This window comes from Cupressus sempervirens, chromosome 11 (assembly GCF_028749045.1).
Source record: "Cupressus sempervirens isolate cs-2001-9-10 chromosome 11, ASM2874904v1, whole genome shotgun sequence".
In the NCBI taxonomy this organism is placed as follows: domain Eukaryota; kingdom Viridiplantae; phylum Streptophyta; class Pinopsida; order Cupressales; family Cupressaceae; genus Cupressus; species Cupressus sempervirens.
In genome coordinates this window covers 692,834,243-692,845,664 of record NC_143128.1, presented here as the reverse complement: position 1 = coordinate 692,845,664, position 11,422 = coordinate 692,834,243, and positions in this window count along the sequence as shown.

The following is an 11,422-nucleotide window of genomic DNA, read 5'->3' as shown; positions in this document are numbered from 1 at the left end:
TCCATCCAAAAATGGAAAGCGTACCACAAGTATCCCAAATTACTAACTTCTTAAGATTTTATTTATTGTTATTATTATTATTATTTAGATGATTTTTTTTTTTTTGGTATGGCGATCTCAAAAAAAAACATCATCTAAATAATAATAATAATAATAACAATATTTAATATATTTAATATATATTATATATATTTCACTCAGACATTGTAAATATATATAGATGTTGGAACTTGTGATATGTTGAAGATAAAAAAATACTATTAAAAATATTACTTTTCAAATTAATGATTATAATTATAAGTTTGATTTTAATTATTTTTAATAAATATATGTAATTTTTGCATATCTTTTATTTATTCATTTAATATTCTTATGAATAAAATTATTTCAATAATACTAGATAATGTTATATTTAAAATTATTCATTAGCTTATTTGTATATATCTTTATAATAGGAAATTTACTAATATATGACTAGTTTAAAAGTAATTTATGATGCTTCTAACTTCTTACTTCTTTATGAAGTATATAGATTTTCATTAATAATATGACTAGCATTTGTATTAAAAAGGGGTGCAAGAATTCATCAATAGAAACATACATTTTAGGTAGTATGTCAAGGAGATGTTTTCTTTATTGTTTATTTGATTAGCTAATGCAAGTAGAAGAGGTTGGAGTTTTTGCAAACTCAGTAGTACAAGACAACTTGAAATTTATTTTTGAGCTGATGTGGGAGATCATGAATGTTAGGGTAGTCAATAGGGTTAATGATGCCCCGTAATAATCTTATAAAATCTTATATATGCAATCAATAAAAGTAGCAACCATAAGAAGATACACGTATACAATAACACCAGATATGTTAACTAGGGAAACCCTTGATTAGAGAGAAAACCTTGGTGGACATGGTACCCACAAAATGATTCACTAATATATAAGTTCCTTGTAAGAGGATGGACTCTATTAGGAGCCAATGAATACTTTTAGTACATATTAGTCCTTATTAGGATACTTTGAATCCCTATGAGGAGATTCCAACCCTATTAGGAGTTGTGGAAGGTAGAAGAACCCACTGTCCAAACAACTTCAGGGGTAATACCATCAAGCTCACTATCCAACTAGCCTATGTATTATTCCTTTCTGAATAATAGAAATACCACTTATCTAAGAAACTCAAAAATTGCTTTGTCCTTTGTTCAGATTAACCACAAATATAAATAACAATTACAAGCAAATATAATTCATATCAAAAAATAATAAATTAGACAGAAGAGAACACACAAGACAAAGATTTAATGTGGCTCACCTGATCCCTGGGCTACATCGACCAAATAGCGAGTCTGATATTATAATTATCTAATGATTACAACATGATCATAATTCGTAATCCCTTTGCAATTGAATAATGTAGATGTCATTTTCTAACATCTTAAAATAAACACAATGATCTAAATGACACCTACTATATCCATGCTTATGTATAAAATTGTCAAATTTCAAATACCATTGTTGAGGTGCTTACTTTAAGCCATATAAACCTTTCTGCAATCTACACACTAAAATCTCCTTACCTTTGACCTCAAATCCTTGTGGTTGTGCTAGATATATCTCTTCATCCAAATAACCATGATAATTTTTATTTTTTAACATCAAGCTACTCCAAATGCAAATCTTCAGTAGCCACAATACTTGAAATAATGTGAATACAAGTCATTTTAACAAGAGAGAATATCTCATCCAAATCAATTCCCTTTTGTCATGCAAATCCTTTTACGACTAACCTGACTTTAAATATTTTCTCACCTCTAGCATCTTCTTTCAACTTATAAAATCATTTATTCTGTAAAGCCCTTTTACTTGTAGATAACTTACATAAATATCAAGTCTTATTTTTCAGCAAGGAGTCCATTTCTTTTGTCATCGTAGAAATCTTAGTATCCACTTGCACAAGTTCATCATAACATTCAAGATCACCAACATTAGTTAGTAAAATAGAGAACAAAGAAGAAGGAAATCTTTATAGAGGTCTGCTTAGTCTTTTTGACCATTTAACATTCATTGGTGTGTGTGGTATTTGTTGTTACAATTTTTGTAGAGCATGAGGAACTATTGGAACATCATCTTCTGGAATATCATCCAACACTATATAATCATTTTCTTTCTTCTCATGCTATTGCAATAGATTTTTGTACACCATTTTGTCAGTGAATATGGCATCCCTGCTTCTTACAATTTTATGATTTTCAAAATTCAAAATCCTATAACCAAAATCCTCAATGACATATCCAACAGATATATAGTTCTTTGACTTATCTTCCATCTTGGTTCTATTTTCAGCATCTATATGTGCAAATGCTTAACATTCGAAGGTTTTGAAAAAAAATATCCCACCTTCTTACCAGTCAATGCTTCCTCTAGAATGCCACAACCCAAAGGAGTACATGGACCTCTATTAATCAAATATATACAATAGTATTGATAGCCTCCTCCCACATGTTTAAGGACAATCCAACATGTAACCTCGTACTCCTTGCACGCTCCATTATTGTCTTGTTCATGTGTTCAACAACTCCATTTTCTTGTGGAGTCCTTGGAAAATTTTTATGTCTATGAATACCATTAGTAGAGAAATATTCTTCAAATTCAAAACTATAATACTCAACACCATTATCAGATATGAGACATTTTAGCCTTTCACTAGTTTCATTTTTAACCAAGTATTTCCATTTCTTAAAAGTTTGAAATACATCAGATTTTTTTCTAAGAAAATAAAACCATACTTTTCTAGTTGTATCATCAATAAATATAACATAAAAATGAGAGCCACCAAGGGAAGATACCTGAGCTGGTCCCCATACATCTATATGCACGAGCTCTAATTTCTCAATTTTCTTTTCTTTCCCACTTTTCACAAAACTTACTCTCTTTTGTTTTTCATACACACAAATTTCATACAAATCCACATATTTAAGGGCAGCCCAACATGCAATCTCATGCTCCTTGCACACTCCATTATTGTCATGTTCATGCGTTCAACCACTTCATTTTCCTATGGAGTCCTTGGAACACTTTTCCATCTATAAATACAACTAGTGGAGCAATAATCTTCAAATTCATAATTGCAATATTCACCACCATTATCAGATCCAAGACATTTTAATCTTTTAACAATCTCATTTTCAACCAAACATTTTGATTTCTTAAAATTTATAAATAAATCATATTTTTATCTTACGAAATAAACTCATATTTTTCTAGTTGCATCACCAATGAATATAACATAACAATGAGATCCATCAAGCGAAGATACCTAAGCTTGTCCCCATACATAGAAGTAGACTTGGTGAAACCACAACAATGGTTCCCACTTTTTGGCCAACTTTGACATTGAAATAGATATTTTTCAAAATATCTTTACTTTCAAATGTGTATTACTTAAGAACCATAAAGAATTTAAGGATGATGTAAACTAGCGATTTTTAGAATTTTATGTCTAGTTTCTAACACTTTTAAACAAAAAAAATCTAAAACGATTGAAGTCTTGTATGTTATCTTCTTTGAGAAGTGGTATATAAGAAAAATAAGCATTTTTAAAGAGTGATAGTCATTTTGATGAACATAATTTTTTTAAAAAAATATGATAATAATAAAATTCTTTCAAGCTTAGAATGGTCACATCAATACCTAGGCATTTTAGTTGGTTTTGTTCAATTTCCTTCAAAACTATAGATTCCATTCAATGACAAAGTGACGTTAATGATAAATTAGACATACGTTGATTTTGACTAATATATTTTGTTTTGTATAGATCGAAATCTTTATTTTTTATTTTTTTTGTGTTAGAAAGGTAACACACATACCTTGATAAAATATATTTTTTTAAAAATCATTTTCTATTTTTCCCGAAGCTTCAAACTAAGACTTGTGAGATGGCCAAACTACATATATTCAATAAAACTACAAATAAAACATCAAAATAAACACATCGTATAATAAAATTATAGTCAATGGAAAGCTTGTTCAAACTAGAAAAAGGTGGTATATTTAGTTTTTTTAAAAGATCTATTTGGCCATTGTCCGAGCCTAAGAAGGGAATAATTTATGGTGAAAAAAATAAAATTTGAAAGCAAAAAATTTAACAGCCTTTAATCGAAGAGGGCTTTAATCAAAGTCTTTGGAAGGGCTTTGAATGGAGCCCCTTCAGTCAAAACCCCTCATCCCATGGCATTAGATGCCAAAGGGGCTTTGATTGAAGCCCCCTTGGCATTTCTCGACAGGTTTTGAACCGGTGGGGGTTGGGTCCAAGGGGCTTCATTCGAAGCCTCCTAGGGGTCTTCATTCGAAGCCCTATCTTTCCAAGTAAAGTTTTTTCAATTTTTAGAATGTTTTATATATACAAAATATTTTTTAGAATGTATATCATATAAAATCATTATCAAATTTGTTGTTTTGAAAAAAAATAGAAAGAAGACAAATAGAAAATATAGGAGTTTTTCATTTTGAATGCAATTTGATTGTTTCTTGAACCATTTTGAAGCCAATTTTGATTATTTTGTGAAGCATTTTGAAGGTAATTTGATAGTTTTATGAAGCATTTTGAAGGTAATTTGATAGTTTTATGAATCATTTTGAAGGAAATTTGATAGTTTTGTTGAGAGCAAAGATGGGACAAAAGAAAGAAAGACAAAGTAAATCAACAAGAAATAGATCAGTTGATGCACAATAGAGAAATTGTGAAAGAACATTAGCAAATTATCATTGAAGGAGAGAAGGTATGTACTTGTACATTCATAATTGTCTTTTTTTTTTTTTCTTTCTGTAAATAGTATTGTTATATCATTCATTTATGTACATGTATCCCACAAAAAAATAATTAGAAGATGAGCAAATAGATGTTGAGCAAGGTTCAGGACATGAAAATATAGTATAGGAAAATTTAGTACATGAAAATTTAGGACATGAAAATTCAAAACATGAAATAATGGAAATTGGAGAAGGGTTGAGAACAATTTCTTCTATTGAGATGGATGAACAATTAAGACTAGCTATAAGTGTAAAGAAAACTATCACACATAGAAATTTAGATCATTTAGTTGCAATGGATGTGGATAAACACACACACACACACACACACACACACACACACACACACACACACACACATTAAATTAATTTAAAATTCTAAATTTAAATTTCACTTGAGCACTATTGTGTGTCACATCCATCATATGTGTAATCCCACTAGTAGTATATGTGATATCGACAATGTCTCTCCTCTCTCCAAAATCAAATCCCCCACTAGACGAAGTAGGCTCTACTACCTATTCCTAGAAAAATATTATTCATTGAAAAATATCATTCCATGTATATGCACACTTGTGTATAGAATATAACTATTATACAATTTTTTTTATTTAAAAGAAGCACTTGTGTCTGAGGAGCAAGAGGATAATCCATGACACGAGCTACAATGTCATCAATAGAAACATCATCTCTAATCATGGAAATCCTCTATAATAATGAAGAGTGCATAGGGTTGAACAACTGAGATTAAGTGGTTTAGAGTCATTGGTATTATGACCAAATATCATCTCCATATATGATCCCACTCTAGTGCCAAACTCAATCTGACTCAACTGTCATAGTTTCTCATCTAGATTGTCTAGTCCACCAGGAGTAATAGTGACATCAACAACTCATATCTCCTCAACTAGATTTGGAGTAGATTGTAGTGCATCTGAGTGTCATGATGAGTGTTGAATGACATATGTGTTGTGTGTTATGTTGAGTGACGATCACCAAAGTCTTGTGCACCCTATTGTACATCTCTAATCCTATATGAAACCTTTTGTAAATAGACAATGTATGAGTACGCCTATATATCTAAAAAATACAATGCCATAGCCATATGTCTATGCTCCCCACTAAGGCCACATATATCTCCTAGAGCAAGAAGACATGCAACTCTGTAAACTTCATCACTCGACACAATAGATGTAGTACTAGACGATGGCTCTAAAGATGATCTGGGTTGAATAGGTCTTCTCATAATATATCTACCCAGAGTGTTAGATGTCATGCTACTAGCAGAAGATACAATGTTTCCTATCATCTCAATTGCTTCCCTCTAGGAAGAAATAATAACTTTAGCCATATTAGTGGCCATCACTAGGGTCACAACTAGAGTCCTCTACCCCACTAACTATCAAGGATCATGTCGAGGTCGACCAACTAGATGGTACTCATCCTGATCTACAACTTTGCCACATCCTTGACCATAATATCCTAGAAGATCTAAATAGTTGACAATGTAACCAAATGGAACTCCATTATTGGACAAAATGTAATGATATTTGGTCATTATTGGGATAATGACCATGTGCTATGAGAAGTTGAGGGTATATCATCCATGCAATCTAAGGCACAACACATCTCATAACCGGATAGGCCTTCACCAAGGCCTGACCCTTAGAAAATGGGAAAACCATTGATAATCTCCTTTGGGACCAGGTTCTGAACCTACTCAAAGGTAATATCACCCAAGACCTCTTCTTTAAGATTTGCAAAAATTGTATCAATAGTGTAATGCCCCGTCAAGGGATCCAAAGAATTAACCTAGTATTTCACTAAGTTTGGTAGCATTTTTTTTTTAAAAAAAAGTAACTACCACATACAACTTGTGCACAATAACGGAAGCAATAGCAATGTCCATCTAAAGAGTAAACTTAACATATACAAAAAATTACATTCTTTAAGATCCCCTTAACATGAATTACTTACATGAATCCATTTAGTACAACATCCACATGAAATAATATGATAAGTCCAATGTTCAATTATTACATATCCAACTGATCATTCATCCACTGTACATGTCACAGAGTATGAAGGCTTAAAAGAATATACATATGTAGAATAAGGTACATCATCCTATTCTAATCCATGATACATCAAAGTAAAGATAATAACATGATACTCATGATACATCATCATAAAAGCCATTTACATCTATCAGAAAGATCAAATAAATAAACTAAGTGCATGGTTCCTCCCAGCCGTTAATAGCATCATTAGACCATCGTGGATCCTAGCCATCCCTCCGTGCATAACATTCCAAGCACCGAAGAGATCATTAGTATTATCATAGTAGGAACGTCACTCCTAAACATCCTACTAACATAAAAGTAAAGCATAAGATATCATCATCTAACATATGCTAATCATCAATGAAAGGATACATATCCACCATCACAAAGGATGCATTAACCACAAAGTCTCAATGAATCTCAAATGATAAGAGTGGAAAATACACTACCACCCGACTACGTGGTACCTAAGTGGTCCACTCCCACCGTGCTAAGGAGATAATCTCAAGTCCCAAAATTGGTTATCAAAACCACATAGCACACGACTCTAAAGTCCAGGAAACCTAAAAGTATACTAACTCAAAGGTTCCAATCACAAAACAGACATCTACTTCCTAGAGGCACACAATGACATGTAGGAACCTACTATGCAAGCGGGAAAGTGTCATCGCATTTATCTCGTACAAGTTACCCTGGTAGTTAGCTAAACTCCACGGGTCCATACAGATCTCATGCGGCCACTAGTATCCTTTCATACTGACAAGGCATACTATGGAATGCAAGGTCGCAACCATGCATTCTCTCTACTCCCATCCTAGCCTATACAAGCACTCAAGGCATGGGCGAGAACCAAAAAATCTTATCTTTTTAGGTTCATTTAGTTAGTATTAAGAGTGTGAATGTTATCACTTATTAACCAACTTACAATGAGTTACCCTGGCAGCCTCTTAGGGCCCCAGCCCCCATTGCAAGCCACTTCTCGACACTACATGCAGATATCCTACCCTAATGCTCATGGTATAATAAACATTAAGAAAGTCCACAAAATCACCATAATAAGGATCAACAAATATCCATGATTAAAAATCATTAAATATGCATAAAAGAATCAAATCACCATGAGCAACATCCATAGAAAATCATGAACACAACAGCTCTCTATTGGCAACTGAAGTATCACTGATAATCAAAATATCCATTGGTTCTCAATAACCAAAATATATCTGAAAATCATACTGATCGAAGACTCCAAAATGGTTGAGTCAAAACATGTCACATCATGACATCATCAATAATAAATCCACATATTAGTCCCATCATGGCGACTAGAATACATCCAAGGATAACTGATCGATGACCAAAATAACGGTTAAGTCAAGGGTTCCTGACATAAGAAGCTTAACTTTAACAATCAGTATTCACAACCAATTCATAGAGCATTCCATCACATAATCATGGTTGGGATTAAAAGATTGAGATTAAAACATCATCAAGACATCACATTCACATAACCCCCAAGCCTTTGGTAGACGTCCTATACCGGTCAACACTAGTTAACCCAAAACCCAAAACATTAGCATTATGAATACACAAAGTAAACACATGTTTCAGTTTTGCTAAGTTTTCAAATTTGAATTCATATGCAAAATCTCAGTTTTTGTATCCCAAGTTTAGAGAAAGAACATTTTCCTACGTTTTTCCATGCATAATTTTTTTTTTTTTGGATGGATTAAAAATTCCCTCTAAACTTCAGTTTCCAATCATAACATTTAAAAGACGTTTCCACTAACTTAACTTTCATATGCTTCATATATCTTATAATCTTAAACTATTAATTCATAATAGTTAAAACTATAAAATTACAAATCTATTCATCATTAAAAAGAGATGAATTTATAAATCTTTTATTAACAACTTTAAATCTTTTAATATATATATATATTACATATATACATATATATATATATATATATATTACATATATACATATATATATATATATATATATATATATATATATATATATATATATATATATATATATATATATTTAAACATATACATACGTACATATATAATATAATATTTATTATTTTTTTTGCATTTTATAAAAAATAGAACCGAATTTTATTAATTTCGATTCATAAAGGAAACCGATTAACAAAGTTTCCATAGAACAAAGCCGAATCGATTATGTCGTCAGCTGTCACTGTGGTGACTATTGTCGCGAGTACCCTGCGACCACTACAGTCTCGGGTACACTGCACAGCAGGTACCGTGCGCTCCTTTAAAGCACAGTTATGGGGTGCGATTCCGCCCCAACCCAAGCATGCATTAATATATTTTAACATAAAATCACAACGTGATTTCATAAGTTGTAGAATTCATTTATTAAAACATTTCTGCCGCAGTAAGGTTATGGATATATATAAATATATATTATATATATACATATGTATGTATATATATATATATATATATATATAAAATTAAGGGTTATGTATGTATATATATATATAATATACAGAATCACAGTATGTTTATAAAAATACAAGCTTTCATTTTCAAAACCTCTCTATGAAACTTGTTCTTTTAAAATTCTCTGATGACTAATTCTAATGGGTTTGTCCATGAAATTGCAACCCTAATTCGTATTATTTCAGATCTAAATATATAGAATCCTTAAATAAAACTTAATTGCCCAAATTGAAAATGCACAATGAAGACATATGGAAAATACGAAGAAGACTGGGGAAAGCAAGATGCAGAAGTATCATAATGAAATCACAAGAATCTACCCGGATTCTAATGCTAAACTCGCTTATCCTCAGACTACCCGCAGAGCAAGCTCCCCTTCTTCAGAATTTTCCTGAATCCTCCAATGCCTCAACTATTCTCCACGCTAACCATACTATCCACGCTATGTCCTCGCTATCTCCAAGCTATTAAGGAATGCCCGAATATAAAGAGCTTTCGGATAACCCTAGAATGCTTCTAAAATCAGCTGGAAGATATCGCCAACTAAGCATGGACCTATTTCCAGCCTTTTAGATAAGCCCTAGGGTTGTAGACACCATGTGCTTAATTGATGCACTAACCCCCGTGTTGTTGACACATGAAAAATAGGGAACTGCATTATTTCCCATGCAAACTTATAACTCCAATAACTTTTAAATTAATTTCCATTTAAATATTTATAACTCCCACTTTAATCTTCATAACTTTTATTTTAATTTTTATAATTTTTATTAATAATATTTGTTTATTAATTAATTAATATTTTATAATTATTATTTATTTTAATTTCTAATTTTCTTTTAATTTAAATCTTTTCTCTCAATTAATTCTCCTTTAATTAATAATCAAAATATCAAAATCATGATATTTAATCTCTCAAATAATTAATTTGTTAATTAAATCTATTTATTAAAACTTAGTTAATAGAAAATTCACCATGGACCTTCATGATAAAATATGAAAACCCATCATAGAACAATTCATACTAAATCAGTCTAAAAGATTAAAAATTACAAAATATGTCATCCGACACATTCAGTGGGTACTCAACTCAGATACTTGTCCTAACTCACTAGGACAAATAGTTTTAGAGTTTGGGATTTGGACTTGAGAATTTATCTCCCCTCTCTTATCATTGAGATAGTATAATAGGGTACGCTCATCCTGGCAATTCAGGGAAGTCGATACCCGATACCTGCAACCTGCAGAAAAGCCATGCATGTACATACAAAATATATAGTGCTAAGCTAAACAGGCAATGGCAAGAAGTGGTGCATCGTGTAGATCCCGACTAAGCAGGTGACTACGACTCCCTTCCTTAACCACATCAGAAACACCATACAATAAGAAAACACACACACCATACACATGCAAGTATGGGGTAAGTATCAATAATAAAGCACATAAGATAATCAACCATCTAACTAATCATCAGCAGTAACTGAAAACAATATAGTGATCATCATACATACATGAAATGTGAAGTCTAAATGATCTCATCACATGATAACTGAATCCATAATATAATGTCTGATAGTGTCAAAACAATACCACTAATCCATCTACATAAACTAGTCCATCAAAGTCTGATAACAATAGCAATAATATGTCTAGAGAAGATGTGAACGAGGGTAGGCACTACATCCACCCCCCCTTGGGTTAGGCTTACTCCTGGAAGCCTACAAATAAATAGGGATATAACTCCCTCAATCTAGCTGCATCCTCCCAATTAGCTGAAGAATCATCAGTAGGGTCCCATTGGACCCTTACCTACTCGATGGTTCGACCCCTAAGGGTCAACCCCCGCTGCTCTAGAATACGAACCGGCTCCAAAGCCAGCTGCCTGTCCTCTACCTGCAACGCATTCCAATCAAGAACATGCACAATATCAGGAATATACTGCCTAAGCACTAAAATGTGGAAAACATCATGAATACGAGCTAGGCTGGGCGGTAGAGCAAGGCGGTAAGCAACCGGGCCAATCCTCTCCAAAATCTCGAATGGTCCTACAAAATGAGGTGCTAACTTAGAACCCTTTC